At 41.2% G+C, this 16,577-nt stretch overlaps 1 protein-coding gene across 5 annotated transcripts in view; it reads left to right on the forward strand.

The window, feature by feature from the left end:
* Positions 1 to 16,577, forward strand: part of SEMA5A (semaphorin 5A) — a 477,303-nt gene that overhangs the window by 132,415 nt on the left and 328,311 nt on the right. Inside the window, exon 1 of one of the 5 annotated variants that reach the window (XM_033436602.2) lies at positions 14,310 to 14,708. The exons of the other annotated variants lie outside the window; for them this stretch is intronic. The gene's annotated coding sequence lies outside the window, so the exon portion shown is untranslated. Of the gene's footprint in view, positions 1 to 14,309; positions 14,709 to 16,577 lie in introns of those variants that run through there. 5 annotated transcript variants of the gene reach the window in all.

Raw genomic sequence — 16,577 nt, forward strand, 5'->3', positions numbered from 1 at the left:
TAAAGCAATAGACCCACCTATCCTAAATGTTATTTAAAAGCAGCTATAGGTTTCTGCACATAGTATCTTGGTTTTATTTCACTGAGGCAGCAAGTATTTTGAGGGTTGGAACCCACTCTCCCTGTGTAATTTCCTTGCAGAAAACACATGATTGGTGGTTAATCTTAAACAAAAATCCATCATGGATAAAACATCTGTATAAACACATGGTGCCTCTGAAGCATCTCTTCCTGTACACGGGGGTCATCAGGGGCATCCCAATTAATGTCGGGTTGGAAATTATGTTTCTATTATTGTTGTAACACACTAACCATTTTCTTGAAAATTGCAAGGAAAGTGACAAGGAGAAATAACCTGTGTCCACCCACCTGCTCTCTCCAAACAGATCTTTATTGAGTACACACAGGGTAGGAACTCTTTTAGGTATTGATGATATACTGGCTAATATGAAGCCTCCTACTTCTCATGGAATGTATGTTTTGGGGGAGAGTTAGATTATAAACGCTAATAGTAACATATAGTGGTAAGTACAATGCGGAGAATCCAGATAGGGTCACGTGATAGGCAGTGACTAGGGGGCAACTTTGGGCCACCTGTGTGCAGTGGGGAAGGGGAGAGTGGTGTGAATGGAGAGCAAGAGATGGGCAAGTGTTAGGGTGCATAGCACTTTGTAAGACAGGACAGGACACCTCGATATTTATTATGGGCATTGGGAAACCTTTGCCGAAGTAGCAGTGGGACAGGATTTATTTGCATTTTTAAATTGTCATTTAAATTTTCGTGGTCGCCATGGAGAAAATGGATTGTAGAGCAGCAAGAGGGGAAGAAGGATGACCAGCTAGCTGGCCATCACAGGGGACCGGGCGAGGCATGGTGGTGGTACTGTCTAGGGTTTTGGTGGAGAAACTGGATGGATGTGGCACGTTTCTAGAAGCAGGGTCAGAGGTACTCTGGTGGCTTGGGCACTGGGGGAGAGGGGAAGAAAAATTAGGAGCCATAGTAAACTTTAGGTTTGAGTAGGTTGTTGGATTGTGGACCATTTACTGAGACAGAAGTTCTGGGGACTTGTGTAGATTTTGGAAGGAAAGTCAGGGATTATCCTAGGGTCATATAAAACTGGGGTTGAAGGTCAGAGAGAATAAGCAGTCATATATGTGAGTCTGGACTGTCTGGGGATGATTGGGACCAGAGATCAGTATTGTGGAGTCACCTCCATATTTGACAGTATTCCAAGTCCAGGCCTTTCACCCAGGAGAGACTGTAGTGAGTAAAAGGGCACCTCAGGCAGAACCGTGGGTGTTGGAGGCTTTGAGCAGGGGGCTGGTATCCCTTGGAGAGCACTTCACAATATTCCACTTGACGTACTAGTGCTTTGATACTTCAGAAGTGATCTTGAAAGGGACAAAAAGTCCCAAAGGTAATTCTCCCCTTGAGGGATTTCATTCAACGTGTTAGCAGCAAAATTCTTCACTGTTGTAACCTAAAATGCCATTCTGGTTATGGGAAATAAGGTCATATCCTTACAGTGAAGTAGAGTAGTCCCTTGGTACCTGCAGGGGATTAGTTCTGGGACCTCCCGGATACCCAGATCCGAGGATGCTCAAGTCCCTTATATTAAATGGTGGAGTGCAGTGAATACAGTTGGTCCTCAGTTTCCCCAGATTGATCTGTGGTTGGTTGCATTGCAGATATGGAAATTGCTGATAAGAGGGTCAACTGTATGTGATGTAATGTAATTTATTTTCAGCCTTTATTTTGCTTTTTCTTCCAATCAGCAGTTCTGGTTCCCACCGTTTCTCAAAAACAGTCTCTTGCCAGTTGAGCCTTGGGAGGCATGGGGCAAGGTGTGACGTGGGTTTTAACGACCTGCCCAGTTTTCTTTATTAACAACATGCTACTTTCTGAAATTAAAATTTTGTGCTACTATTCTCTCATCCCTCAGCGTGCTCTTTTCATTACTGTAATTATATTTTTTTCCAGGGACCGTGGGCTAGTGAAAGTTCAGTATTTAGGAGGCCTGGGGAATGTTTTTGCCAGTGAATTTCACATTCTGAACGTCAGTTCTGGCAGCCATCTGCATATCTGTTGACTAAATGAATCTCTGTGAACATTGCAATGTGCTGGGTAAGAGACTCTATGACATGCTGTTAATAGTAATGCAGCGGATAATGATGCAGGCCAGAGAGCCACTCAGTGTCTGATTCCCTGCAAGGATTCTAGTGAACCCCACTTGCATTGTTAACACCTTTTGTAAAAGGCTCAAAGATACAAATCTTAGGATGTCACCAGAATTTTATCAGTGGCTTAGAATTTTGATTTCTGTCAAAGAGAAATGCATCGAGCCGATGAATGTGAAGTTGAGGACTCTCATTTTTCCTAGTTAGTGACAATAAGATTTCACACTGGCCATTAAGATTCCCCGAGATGGATGTGTTCTGCTGTAAGCCAGGATATAGAGTTGTATGTTGAGAAGTAATGGGTTTGAGCGTCCAGAGTCCACACAGAGACCGTTGTGAAAAGGACACCCATAATTTGTAAGGCACAGTGATCAAGCACTTGTTAAAACTGATGAGCTGAACTAAAGATTAAGTTACTTTTTTTCCAGTGTGTCATTTCATATCCTTTTTAAGACTGATTTTATTCCACAGTTTTTGGGATTAGAAACAATATACAGCATCTTTAATGTTGATACCAACGAGAGTCCGATAAAAATTCAACAAGATGAAACAACCCAATAACACTAAAAGATGCTTGCAAGGATCAGCTAAAATGATAAATGTATTTCTCTCCCACTTTACCACCTAACGAAAAAGGCTGGGACTTGATTACTTGCAAAATTCTGGGAGATGACAGAGCTGGAAAACAAACTCTCAATGAAAATGTCAGGAACCGGTTCTCTGGTGGACTGTACCTCACGCCAGCCTTCTCGTTTCTTTATCTCTAAAGTAGAGAAAAACCCTGATGCCGCATACCTTTTTTAAAGAGACAGAGAGAAGTTTCTCCCTCTAATTCACCCCATTTCATATACACAGCTACACTGCTTTACTTTTGGGATTCCTGATTCTCCCAATGCTGGAGATAGTTTCTGAGCTAAACATACCATGTATCTGTTCTGATAAAAAAAAAAAAAAGTCCATCCTCTGGATAGCACAGAGTAGTATTTGTAGCTGAAAACTCCCAAACAAACAATCTGCCCAGATTTAAGAATTACAAATAGCGCTACATTTGGTAACATCCACCCCAAGGGGCAGGCAGGACCAGCCACATTATCTACTGTGTGGGTAGTCACATTCTTCTCAGCCAGGGAAGGGGAAAAATGACGTTTGTGCCAATGGTGAAGAGTGCACTTTTGGACATGTCATTTTATTTATACTGGATCCTTTCCAAGTTTATGTTTCAGTGGGTTTTTGAGTCTTAATTTTAGCAGTTGCAGACTGGGAATTTTCTGCTGATTTCCTCTTGTTTTTTTGGCAACTGAAGGACTAGAATGTAATTTGGTTGCCATTTAAAAAAATTATCTATGCTACAAGATAATGTAAACAATCTAACAAGTTGAGTATCACATACAGACAATATTTGTAAATCATACTATGGCCTTAAGGTTAATATCTCTAATATACAAAAAGCTATGTAAATTGATAAGAAAAATTCAAACAGCCCACAAGAAAATGGGCAAAGATATGAATAGGCAATTCACATATGAGTAAATTCTGATGTCCAGTAAGTAGGTGAAATAATGTTCCATCCACTTCCAACTATCAAAAAAAAAAGAAAAGAAAAAGAGAAGAAAACACTTGCTGCTGGTAGTAAGGATGCTAATAAAAGGGGACTCTCACCCATTCCTGAGGGAAATGTGAATTGTTTATATTTTGGGGAAAGCAGTCTGACAATTCTTATTTAAAAAGTACACATTCTTTGAGGCAGCGCTACCACTCCTGGGAATATAGAGTATAAAAATGAAAACACCAGCATACATGTATAAGGGCATGTACATTTGGTGTCTATAGTACCTTTGTTTTCAGTGCTCTCCTTTGCCCCCCAAAATCTATAAAGACTACCCTAAATATTGAGTATGTATCAACTGATTATATATTATGTATCAATTATATTATAAGAATGCCTATGATATGATGCAGCCTAATGTAAAGACTAATTTAAATCACTCCTGGTTAACATGGAGAGATTTTCCTAATCAGTGAGAAAAGTAGATCTCATGTTATAAAGCAGAAAGACATTCATCCCCCAAGTCTGTGTACCATGTTTGTGTGTGATAGGTGAACATGGGGAAAGATCTAGACGGGTATCCACCAGACTGCTAAGGATGGCTCTGTGGGTAGGGGGAGAAGCAGCTTCTGAGAAATGGCCCTACAGTAGGCATTAAGCTTGCAGAAGTATGAAGACTGGGGAATCTGGGGTCATGAACACTAATCCTGTTACCCTGGTTATAGATGAGTCTGGTTATAAGTAAGATCATCAGCGAGGTGCTTAAAATAATTCCTATAAGGGGTGTAGGCTCTTCTTCACCCCCCAGCCATTGCTTCCTTATGTCAGGAATCCTTTCTCACTGTCTTTTCATAGCCTTCATTCTCCTTTTTTGTTTTTTTTTTTTTTTGCGGTACGCAGGCCTCTCACTGTTGTGGCCTCTCCCGTTGCAGAGCACAGGCTCCGGACGCACAGGCTCAGCAGCCATGGCTCACGGGCCCAGCCGCTCCGCGGCATGTGGGATCTCCCCGGACCGGGGCACGAACCCGTGTCCCCTGCACCGGCAGGCAGACTCTCAACCACTGCGCCATCAGGGAAGCCCTCATTCTCCTTTGAAAGTTCCCTTCATAGAAGGCAAACATTCACCAGCAGCGCATTAGAAATCCTAAGTCTTCTCTTAGGTATTTAATGTCAGATATTTAACATTCCCCCTTCTCTCCAGCACATGAGTAACCTGGTCAAGTCAAAAATGCTTCCTGGGTCTCCTTTTCCCTTTCTATGTGTTCAAATACCATAATTCTCTTGGGTATTCTGGGTAGTGACAAATATTATAGTTCAGGTAAATTATAATGGTGTAACTTTTTATCAAGAGGTGCTGCATAAACAGAAAGGTTGAACCTCATACAGCCTCCTGCACTGCTCTGTGCGTGAATGCTGCTGTTATTACTTAAGAGAAGGGAAACTGGCAAGGGGGTGGGGGAGAGAAAGATGCACAGTGACAATATGTATCACGTGCATGGTGACATACATGTGAGCCAGTGACAAAGGTGGCCATCCCCATGAGTTTCAGTAGACTCTCTGGTCCACTTTTGGAAAATGTCCAGTGCACTGTGCTTGGTTCATGATCGTTCACTCTAGTGCCATGTGAGCACATGTACCAGCAAATAACACCAAGGAGAAATGCAGTGGTGCTGCCCTTGGGCAAACTCCCTTCCAGTATTTGAGCTCCATCTGGAACCAATATGGTAGCCAGGGGCCCAGCAGAGCATGTCCTGAAGCCAGGGGTTTGGCTGCAGATGTACTAGTAGGGCTTTGAGGATGCACATCAAAGAGTGTCTGCTTAGTTGTAACTTTTCTCTATGTGACACCACAGACAAACAAAAGTTGTTCTTAATTTGCCCTTCTGAAAACTTGATTTGTTTTTACTGGTTATATGTTGATTTAGTTGGGCTTTGCTGTATCTTGACATACATGGGTTCTTGAGGAAAGTGAAACGCTCCCCAGATTAATAAACAGAAGTCATGTGGTTGTCATTTATAAACATTTAAATCTGCTGTGCACTTGTGCATGGATGCAGACCGCAGGAAAGCTGAGGCCGCCTGTTTTTTGTTTGTTTTTGTTATTTTGGCCATGCTACGTGGCATGTGGGTTCCTAGTTCCCCAACCAGGGATCGAACCCGTTCCCCCCCGCTCCTGCAGTGGAAGCACAGAGTCCTAACCACTGGACCCCCAGGGAAGTCCTGAGGCCTCGAGCGCTATCCCCGCTGTCAAGACACTATCGGGTCCGTCCATGGGCTACGACTTCTTGGGCACCTACAGCATCACAAAGGTTGCCCAGCTGTACCCAGGAGACAAGGTAGCTAGGAAGTCAGCATCCAAAGTCCGTCATCACCTTGTCCCCTTTGATCCTCAGCTCAGAGGTGCAGGTTTCCCTCACTGAGCATGACCGTGATCATGATTTTGTACCACCCTTCCTCTGCCTCTGCCTTTACTTCCTAAATGAGGCACACAGTCTGGCCAAGACATGTTCTATTTGTGCTTTACTTTGTCCTAAATGGTTAAGATGCTCAGGTGGTTGGCCACCTGAGCCCCTCTCAGCACCAGGGTGTTTCAAGTAGAGTAAACCCTGTTACTCGTCCTCATTAACATCAGGAGCATATTTAGGACAAGTTTGTTGCTCTCTGTGTATAAAGACAGATATCAGAGTTCCTGATCTTAAGGATCTTGCCATTTAGCATGCCCTCAGTATTTGTCATCTAGGGAGGGCAGTTGTCACATGCAGAGGATAAAGAACACTCCTGTTGGGTGGCAGGGATTTCGAGCAAATGGCAAGGCTTTGACTGGAATCACAGGAGGGTGTCTGATCATTGTGGACTGAAGTCCAGTGCTGTTCTTACCAAGGAAAAGAACTTGGAAAATGGAGCGTGTGCCCTAATTTTGCTCCATCTTTCATATAAAAGGTGCTATGGACTGAATGGTAGTGTCCCTCTGAAGTTCATGTTAAATTTCTAATCCCAATGTGATGATGTCAGGAGTGGGGCATTTGGGAGGTGATTCAATCCTGAGGGTGGAGCCCTCATGAATGGGATTAGTGCCCTTATAGAAGAGGCATGAGACTGCTTCCCCCTCCCCCCTTTCTTTCCCCCACCCACCTCTCTTTCTGTACAGTGTTGGGCACTGCAGGAAAACAGCCTTTGTGAACCAGGAAGAGGGTTCTTACCAGACACCAAAGCTGCTAACGTCTTGGTCTTGGACTTCCTAGCCTCCAAAGCTGTGAAAATAAATATTAGCTCTTAAAGCCACCTAGTCAAAAAAAAAAAAAAAAAAAAAAAAAGCCACCCAGTCTCTGGTAATGTGTTATAGCAGCCCAAGCTGACTAAGACAGGAGGGCTTTAATAAATGGTAAAATGAAATTATCAAACAGAATGACTGATAGGCCAGGGTCATGTGGATCTGAGTATCTGTGGCAATAAAGATACAGCACAGAAGTGAAGGAAAAATGTCTCCAGAGACAGGAATGCAGTTATGGAATCAGGTGGGCTGAACCTTCAGGATCATTCTTATTCCTCTTAACTTTGAAAACTGTAAGAAGTAATAGTCGGTTCCTACTTTGCAGGTTATAGGCAGTGCCAAGGAATAACTGGGGTCAGATGGGTGTGGGTAGTTGAAAAGAAAAATGCACAAACTGAGATCCCATTCAGGGCTTAAATAAATGTAGATTTACGTGAGAAATTAAAAAATGTTTTATCAAAGCAAATGATGTGCATTAAGTAGAAACAATAAATACATTCTGCCTATACAATCCAGTGGAATCAAATATTTAATTAGAAGTTGCAGCTTATAACGTTGAAAAAAATGTCCTTTGAAAAACAATTGTTCATGAATTGTGTCCAATTGGTTTTTATATTCTAGGGGGACTTCTTTGGGGTAAAATGTAAAAGCAGCAGCATCTTAAAATAATATAGCAGAGAGTTGAAATGCTTGCTATAAATTGCCTCTCATTTGTTACATGGCAGAATAAAAAGAGAATCTGTATAGGATATAAAATATAATTAGGAAGTTGTCCAATGACTGTAGCAGCCTTCCGATTTTAGCAGCTGAGAAAAGTTTCAGTGGTAAGGAGCTTATAGTTTTCCATAGCTTACAGCTTGTGAGCTATGGAGAATACGTGTCACACGCAGGGGATAAGGAGCTTTCCTGTTGGGACAGGAATTGTGAGCAAACGGCAAGGCTTTCATTGCAATCATGGAGGGGGTCTGATCATTACGACTGGTAATTGGTCATACCAAGTCCTTCTCTCATCACAGGGCACAGTGCTCCCTAAATTGCAGGGGGTTTTGTTTCTTGTTTTAGGCTGGAGCAGTTTGTCAACCTTGGCACTACTTTGGGTAGGATAGTTTCTTCTTATGGGGAGCTTTCCTGTTCATTACAGGAAATTTATCAGCATCCCCAACCTGTACTCACTAGATGCCAGTAGCATCCCCTGGTTGTGACAGCCCAAATTGTCTCCAGACATTCCCAGATGTGCCCAGGTGGAGGGAGTAAAATCGCCCTTGGTTTTGAGTTATTGATCTGAACGCACTCTTCTAAATTAGAAGCAGGACAAATCTAAGTCTTGAAAACGTCGTGTGTATTCGTGTAGCCATACGTCTGTGAAGGCCAGGGCTTGGACTTGATACACTGCAATTTTCCTGTTGCCTTTGACAGTATTCCCAACCTTGGGCCAACAGCTTCCAGCCAGTACACGGGCGAGACAGTCCTGCCTGGGGAAGGAGGCGGGCAAGACCTGCAGCTAACAGTGTCTGCTCCCCCCCGCCTCGGGGCCCTGGGAGGCTCACCTGCATCTCGTTGCTGGGTAGTGCGGGGCCTGCCTTTGATGAATAATGACTTGGGGGCTCACCCCGTAGTTACCAGTGATCAGAAATGGGTTAGAGTGGACCAACGCTGCCACTGGTTAACCCCTACCTTCCCTGACTTCCCCCATCTCCAAATCTCAACGCTTTTCTCCGTCATTTATGGATTTTAGAGTGGAAAGGGTGAAACAAATAAAATTCAACCCCCCAACTGAAGGTTGAAGAAATTAAGAGTAAGTTTTTCTAAGAGCTTGGAGAGTTAATCTATGATCTGATGACCCTCTACCATCATTTCATTTGCCTCCCTTATTTTAACTGACAACCCTCCAAAACAACACAATGATTAGAGTAAAATGTATACTTGGAGTGTCAAAGTGAGTTTTTTTGATGTTACCCCTGAGACCCATGGATTTTATTGAGCTGAGCGAGCACAGGTTAAAGCTGACTTTGAAAGGACACAAATTTCTTTTTAAATATTATTTTGTTGTTGCTCAGCTTTCTCAACTGTGTTCCCAAGAAGAATGTTTTCTAACAACGGAAGATTTCACAGTCTGTATCTTTGCGCTGAATCAGAGACCTGATGCAAACTCTAGCATTGCAGAACATGTTGTGAATTTGGGAGACTCTTTGAAATAGAGGGAGGCGGAAAAGCAGTGAGTGAATTATAACGATGCAGGCAGTAGTCATTTTGATTTGATAGGTGTTCAGCGTGTCCTCTATTACATACATTTTCCATTTTATTTAAAGGAAAATTCCACCCAATTTGCTTAGACCCACCATCTGGAAGTATTTTCTCTCTTTATAGCCTTTTGACACCTTGCCAACTGAAAGAAAAAAAGAGGATGAAAAAATTATAAAAATACTGATTTTAAAGGAATGTGAAAAGAAATGCTAATTTTTCATCTTCTAACACATGCACTAAGTTAAATTAAGATCCTTTAAGTTTTCTTTGGTAAGTGTTTGTCCTCTGGAATGTGCAACAGAGTGTTTAGATTTCCATCCTTCCTCTTGCTCTCCTTTAACAACTCTGAAGCCCAATACTTCTTACATGTGTCTGTGTTCAGTGATCATCTTTACTGTATTAGGTAGGAGAGCTCCATCTTACAACTGATGAACCCTAGTCAGTGAGCAGTCAAGGTCCTCTGGTTGGTACAGCTTCTTGTCTACTGGCCAGAGACTTTTTTTTTCATTCTTTAATGAAATTTTACTTCAAGAAAACAGTTTTCTGAAAGCTGCATCTTAAAAGTAACTACTGATTGGAAGCACTTACTAGATAAGTCAAGAAGTGGTTGATTTAGCACTTGAAAAATACAAGTCTCTGTTTTATTTGGGTCAAATGCCCATCCGCTTACAGATCCATCATGACCCATGGGGACCAGATCTTCTCCAACTCAGCATCGAGTGCACTAAGCCTTGGATGGCAATGAATCACACAAAATTGAGACATATGTATGAAATGCTGTAACATTTATTGAATAGCCATCTATGAAATGGTGTAATATTTACAGCAGAGCTGCTATGTGTCAGGCATGTTTCTAGAAGTTTTTTGAGTGTTACGTCAGTCGTGGTGAAAACCCTGCAAAGTAAAGGATTTTATTCCCATTTAATAGATAAAGCTGAGACACAGACATTTTTAACTTTCCCAACATAGAATCATGAAGGTAGATTCATTCCAGGATCTTCTAACTTAAAAACCCTTGTTCTGATTTTGGGAAATATTCTTCTCTTAGTTGTGAATGACACCTGTGGTTGATATTTTCTTCTCATCAGTAGATCTGGTAGGTTTTGCTAAGGGTTTTGGATGACTTTCTTGTATCATTGTGTGAAGGTTTCTAGTAAAGAATGTGGCCAGTGTTTTCATATTATGATTAGTAGACAATAAAACCGTCATTCAAGCAAATGCCTTATAAACATTTGAAAATGGACATATTTCCATCTTAATATATAGGCAGAATTCATGATACTTAGAGCACTGAATGTAAATTTATGTTATAACATCTAATCAGAGGGACTTTTTAATTTTATGCTCATTTGGAGACAATATACTGTCTAGGCATCAGAAGAAAGAGCTGGAGAAAAACTCGCATCTTAGATGAAGTAATTTTTTCTCACTCATAGTGAATTGCTAGATCTTGAACACAACTGAGTAAGGTTTTCCATATCTTATGCTTCATTTATTGTAAATGAAATTAATTTTGTTTGATGGTATTCTTTAAAGTCTCAGATACTATTGCAATGAAATATGATGATTATAATAATGTCTATTTATGCATGTAATATGTGTTTTCCTAAAATAATAACATAATCAATTTTCATTTCACATTGACAAAAGAGTTGGGTATCCTTTTAGATAAACAGGAAATAGAGTAGATGATAATTTTGAATCAGATTCTACTAGATAGAAAAAAAAAGTTAGAGATGTTGTCTCCTAATTTCTTCAGATGAGTTTTACTTTATAGAGATTTTACATACCTATATTGGGACACACCTTGCTTGCATTCAGTGAAATTCATTTAAAGGGGAAGTAATAAGCTTTGTAAATGCTAGACTGTTGGGGAAATACAGAGTACAGAAATGTTTCAGAAACAAATTATTAATCCTATGTAATTTATTTTTATTAAGCAGATAGAGCTTTTGTTGTCCATGTAGAACAAAACATTGTGAAATAATATCTGCTATCATTTGTCTTTCCATTCCTGTAACCAAGTATATGCAACAGGGTGGAAATACATCATGACTTAATTTCTCCAGTTTATGCAGCGATTTCAAGCATTCATTCTTACTCTCTCTTCTAACTTTCCCTCTTCTACCCAGGTTCTGTCACACGCTCCAGCTCACCTCTTCATTCTTTCCAATTCATACTATTGTAAGTCTTGCGCTTCTTCCTTTAGGAGGTCGGACTGAATGTACCAGAAGGTATCCCAACATAGCAATGTACACCAGCCCATTGATGTGAGTCCTAGCTCCACCCTCCCCGATAGCACGGGCATGCCATGTAAGCCTTACATACTCCTCACCTAAACTTTCTAAATCTCATCTAAGTCTGCAGAAGCCGGTTGAATTCCTTCTCACTCTTCTCAGCCCAACTCCCTTATTTCCAATTAGTCCCATCTCTAGCAAGTATATACTTTTACATTTGCTATCATAGGTGGTATATGTTTAAGTCATGCCCTTTCTCTTTCCCTGGAGTACTCTAATAGTGATTTAGGGAAGGATTTTTGCCCACTGTCCTGTCATTGGATAATGTTATATCCCGTTCTCCTGGGGACGTGCCTGTCATTCCCAGAGTTTTCTTCACTCTGGCCCCAAGGAGCCCAACACATGGCCGCCTGACCTCGTGGCCCCTAGCTGGGAATGCAGAATTTGTTTTACCACCTGCTAGCAATAATTCCACGTACATTTCACATGGTGGGTTATATGGAATGGTAGACACTGTGGGTGAAACACCAGAGATTGCTGATGGATGGATGGATGGATGAACTCTGTGTTTTGGTAATGAAGTCTCTTTATACAGGAAAATATTAACAATGGGGACTGTTCAGTGTTGAAAACAATAGTAAAGTGGTAGAGGAATCACAGTAAAAGTGGTTCATAGTTCCTTGCTTTATATGATGCTCTTAATATGAAAGTCTAAAGATTCTTAGTCAATCAAGATAGCCATTCCAAAGATAAGTCATTTACATATAGGATAATCTGGGAAGTGGTTGACTATATTTTTTTTTCATAGAAAGAATTCTCTAGCTTAATTGGAACAAGCAGCAGAAGAAGAGAAGGGTAAAGGAATCCATGATAAGATTGAATTTCCACCATCATTTACAAGGACAGGACACAGCCGTCTTGAAAGAGACTGTCTTTTAATTCCAGGGATGGATTTAGCTAAGACCCTGTGTCTCATTCTAAATACAGCTCTAGTACTGGCAGTCACAATATCATTTGACCTTACTGAGCCTCAGTTTATCCTCCTGTAAATTATAATTTGTGGTATTTTCTAATCATAACTGTATATTCAATGTAAGTCTTTCTACTTGGTGGGCACAAGTTTAACTTTCTTTCTTTCTTCTTCCATCCCTTCCTTGTGGGTAGTTCACAGCACAGTTTAATTCTTTGAGTTGGGGATGAGACATCCTTCTGGCAGTGGGTGAAACATGGTAATGATGTGACTTGACTATCAGTCTATGGGTGACTTAAGAGAATTGCCCAGCTTATTGTAGTTGAGAATAGTATATGTGAGACAGGTGGCTTTTATCAGGCTGCAGCTGGGGTCACACTTTTGCTTTCACTTGATGTTGCTTGGATATGGGCTGGATATGTATGGCCCCTGAAGTGGCTGAATTCAGAGGATACCCATGGTATAGACAAGGCACAGAGTACAAATGGATGACAAAGAGTCTTCTCTTACTTGACTGCTTTAACCCAGTGGCCTAGCTAAGTGTCCAATTAAGAAGATTTATCAAAGTCTGGAGCCCCACAAGATAATCAGCAGCATAGCAGAGAACATGCCAGAGACATGCCATTTTATTTCTTCCCGTCCATCGTGCAGCCATCTGACGCTGTTTCTTTTGGCTGGGCTGGAACAGCTAGCTTTAGTATGCATGACGTTGGAGAATAATTTTTGGAGTGGTGCTGCAAGCTATTTTATTTATGGTTACACAGTGTACATAGTTTTTCAAATTATCACAGGATGAGATGCAAAATGCCTTTTATGAAAAAAACGTCCAGATGGAAATTGTCATTTGCTGTAACTCAAGAATAAATAAAGTGAGTAGGTACAGAATGCTTTGCTGTGGAAGTGTAAGCAGCTTGTATGCCTTTTTTTCCTTACTTGCAGATTGTTTTATTTACTTATTTATAATCTGTGAAAAGAATAGCCTGGATGCTTTGCAAGATTAAAGACCAATGAAATGGAAATCCCAATCCTGGGGAGATTGACAGCTGACTGCCCAGGGAAACCAAACATTAAAACAGCCCCAGGAAAATGGAACAAAATGCTTTGAAAAGGTGAATAAAGAAAGGTCCTACCTTTTGGAGCCCATGAAATGTCAGAGAAAATTTATTAGTTACACATAGGATAATTTTAATAAGATCTTAGGCTCTCACTGGAGTTCTTTATTATTATTGTTATCATTTTTTACTTGCTAATAAATAGACTGACACAACCGTACGATTTCTTTTGCCCTATTATAGGTGTAGGTACATGCTTATCTCTTATTTATACACGTTCCTTTATTTAATGAGAACAAATGAAAGATGCCAGAAAATAAAACCCTAGCACTAACTTTTTTTTTTAAATAAATTTATTTATTTTTTGTTTATTTATTTTTGGCTGTGTTGGGTCTTCATTGCTGTGCATGGACTTCCTCTAGTTGCAGCGAGCGGGGGCTACTCTTCCTTGCAGTGCTCAGGGGCTACTCTTCCTTGCGGTGCACGGGCTTCTCATGGCAGTGGCTTCTCTTGTTGCAGAGCATGGGCTCTAGGCACGCAGGCTCAGTAGTTGTGGTGCACAGGCTTAGTTGCTCTGTAGCATGTGGGATCTTCCCGGACCAGGGCCTGAACCCGTGTCCCCTGCATTGGCAGGTGGACGCCCAACCACTGTGCCACCAGGGAAGCTCTCTAGCACTAACTTGTAATTAAGTTTCTAGGAAAGAAAAATTCTCATGATAAAATAAAAGCTAAAAGAGTTTTTTCCTATCAAATTATTATTTTTACAGGAAGATACATAACATTTTTTATTAAGCTTGCATCATGCCTGGATCTAGGGGAAAAAACCCTAAGCAAAGGATATAGGATCACACTTAATCTCAGTATGAGACCACAGAGCAGTAGGTGGTCTTACTCATTTGTTAAAACCACAGTTTTTCCAGAAATCTTTTTCTCTGCCTGGAGACTTTGGTTTGAGCAGCTGCATGAATGAGGGACGGAAACGGTCCTGGTAACAGCACAGACACCCCATCTCGTGCCTCTGTCTGAGGCACTTTCACTCCGTGGCCAGGTGTGTTCAATCATTTCGCAACAACTCCTCAGGGAGGGAGGAATACTTATCCGCAGGGAGGAACTTAGTCATGGAAAGGTTTAAGATGTGAAGGTCTCAGGGTCAACCCGTAGATCAATTACGGAGCAGCTACCTAGGAGCCGCTGTGTCTCCTCCACACGCAGGTAAATGGCTCTTCCCAGGTGTGGGCTGGGAGGGAGAGCCTGGGGCTGTGGGTACATTGGACACCGATGGACAGACAGACAGAGGACCCGGGTTTTAGTTCTTGCCCAGCCATCAACTCAGATCCCCGAAGTTTTTGTTCTAGTTTCTCCCTGGCCAACTGTGCCGGTGACTTGGTTGCCCAGATTTGCCTGAAAAGGGCTTTGGACTCCATAGCTGAGAGATACAGCCCCGGATCCTAGATTTCACACTAGGATATTTGACCCTGAAGGTTTAGAGAGGCATGTCTGAGTGAGTGGTTATCTTTTGGTTTTCCTGTGGAATTGTTTCCATGTGTCTTTAGCCACATCTCTAAACTTTCAGGTAATAAACTGCACTTTTATGTTTTTGTCGATTAGCCAGGGTGCCAAGGAATAATCGAAGCGTGGCTGGTTGGTACCAGAACTCCTGTGTCCTTGTTTCAGCTCTGTTATCAGCTAGCTCCGTGGTTCTCTGGCAAACGACTTTCCCTCTTGCGGCCTCAGTGTCCGTGTCTGCAAAAAGAAAAGGTCGAAGTAAAATCGGTGGTTTCTAAACTGTGTTTAAAATGGCCCCAGATTTACCCCGAAGTGCTCTGGGCGGAGGGCTCAAGGCTTTTGAACATAGGGTTCTGTTGTTAGGAAAAAAGACTGCAAATCAGCAGACCGAAGGTTCCTGGAGCTCGGTATGAGTCTGTGACATTTATTTAAAAAGTGTAACTTACAAATTTACAAAAAGTATTACATATTACAAAAGGTATAACATAAAATTAGCTTTGGAACTGTTTTCAGTTTAGAAGGGCTGCAGAGTGGAGTGGTTTAGAGACCCTGGAGAGACTGCTTCCTGGGTTCGAATCTCAGCTCTGCCATTTACTATGACCATAGGCAAGTTTCTTAATGTCCCCGTGCCTCAGTTTCCTCATCTGTGAAAAGAGGACTGTAGCTTCTGGCGATAATGGTTGGTCAGTGTAGGTTCACTCTGGTGGAGGATGTTGATTGTGGGGAGGCTCTGCATGTGTGAGGTCAAGGGGCATGTGGGAAATCTCTACCTTTCCCTCAATTTTATGACGAAATGAAAGCAGCTTTAAAAATATAAACTAATATATTAATTAATATATGTAATTATATATATACAATTACATATATTAATATATATACATATATATGTATATATATAATTAATATATGTAATTATATATACATATATATGTAATTATATATATATAATATAAATATATATAATTAATTAATATATGTAAAATTAATATAAAATCTATTAGTTTAGAAAGAGGATAATAATGATAGTAGTTGTTTCATTGGGTTGTTATAGGGGCAAGATGGTTAATAACTGTAAAATATTAAGAACAGCACCTGGCACCTGGAAGCACTGTGTAAGAGTTAAATAAATGAGTGCTCATCCACTGGAAAACTTGCTTTGTAACATGGAGAGAATTTCTGCAATTGGTGAACAGTTTCAGTATTTTCTGCATGTCCAATGTGTTTCCACCTTGGCTTCATAAAGTGGTAGATTAAGGATTTGTGTAGAGCAGAAGTTGCAGGCCAAGAAAACAACTTGGGCAAGTTTTGGAAATATTGACCTTCTAGAAGTGGAAAAGTCTAGTGTGGGTAAGAAGTGTGTGCTGGGAAAGTTTAGTGGGCTTATGTCTAAGAAGGGCTTAGCTTGTGCTGGAGCACAATGCAGGGTTGCAGGATTCCTTGCTATAGGAATTGTACCTTCCAGCTAATGGTAGTGGTGATCGTGATGGTGGTGGTACTGATGATGGAAATGGTGGTGGTGGTGATCGTGATGGTGGTGGTACTGATGATGGAAACAGTGGTGGTGGTGATCATCAT

This window comes from Orcinus orca, chromosome 3 (genome assembly GCF_937001465.1).
Source record: "Orcinus orca chromosome 3, mOrcOrc1.1, whole genome shotgun sequence".
Taxonomy (NCBI): domain Eukaryota; kingdom Metazoa; phylum Chordata; class Mammalia; order Artiodactyla; family Delphinidae; genus Orcinus; species Orcinus orca.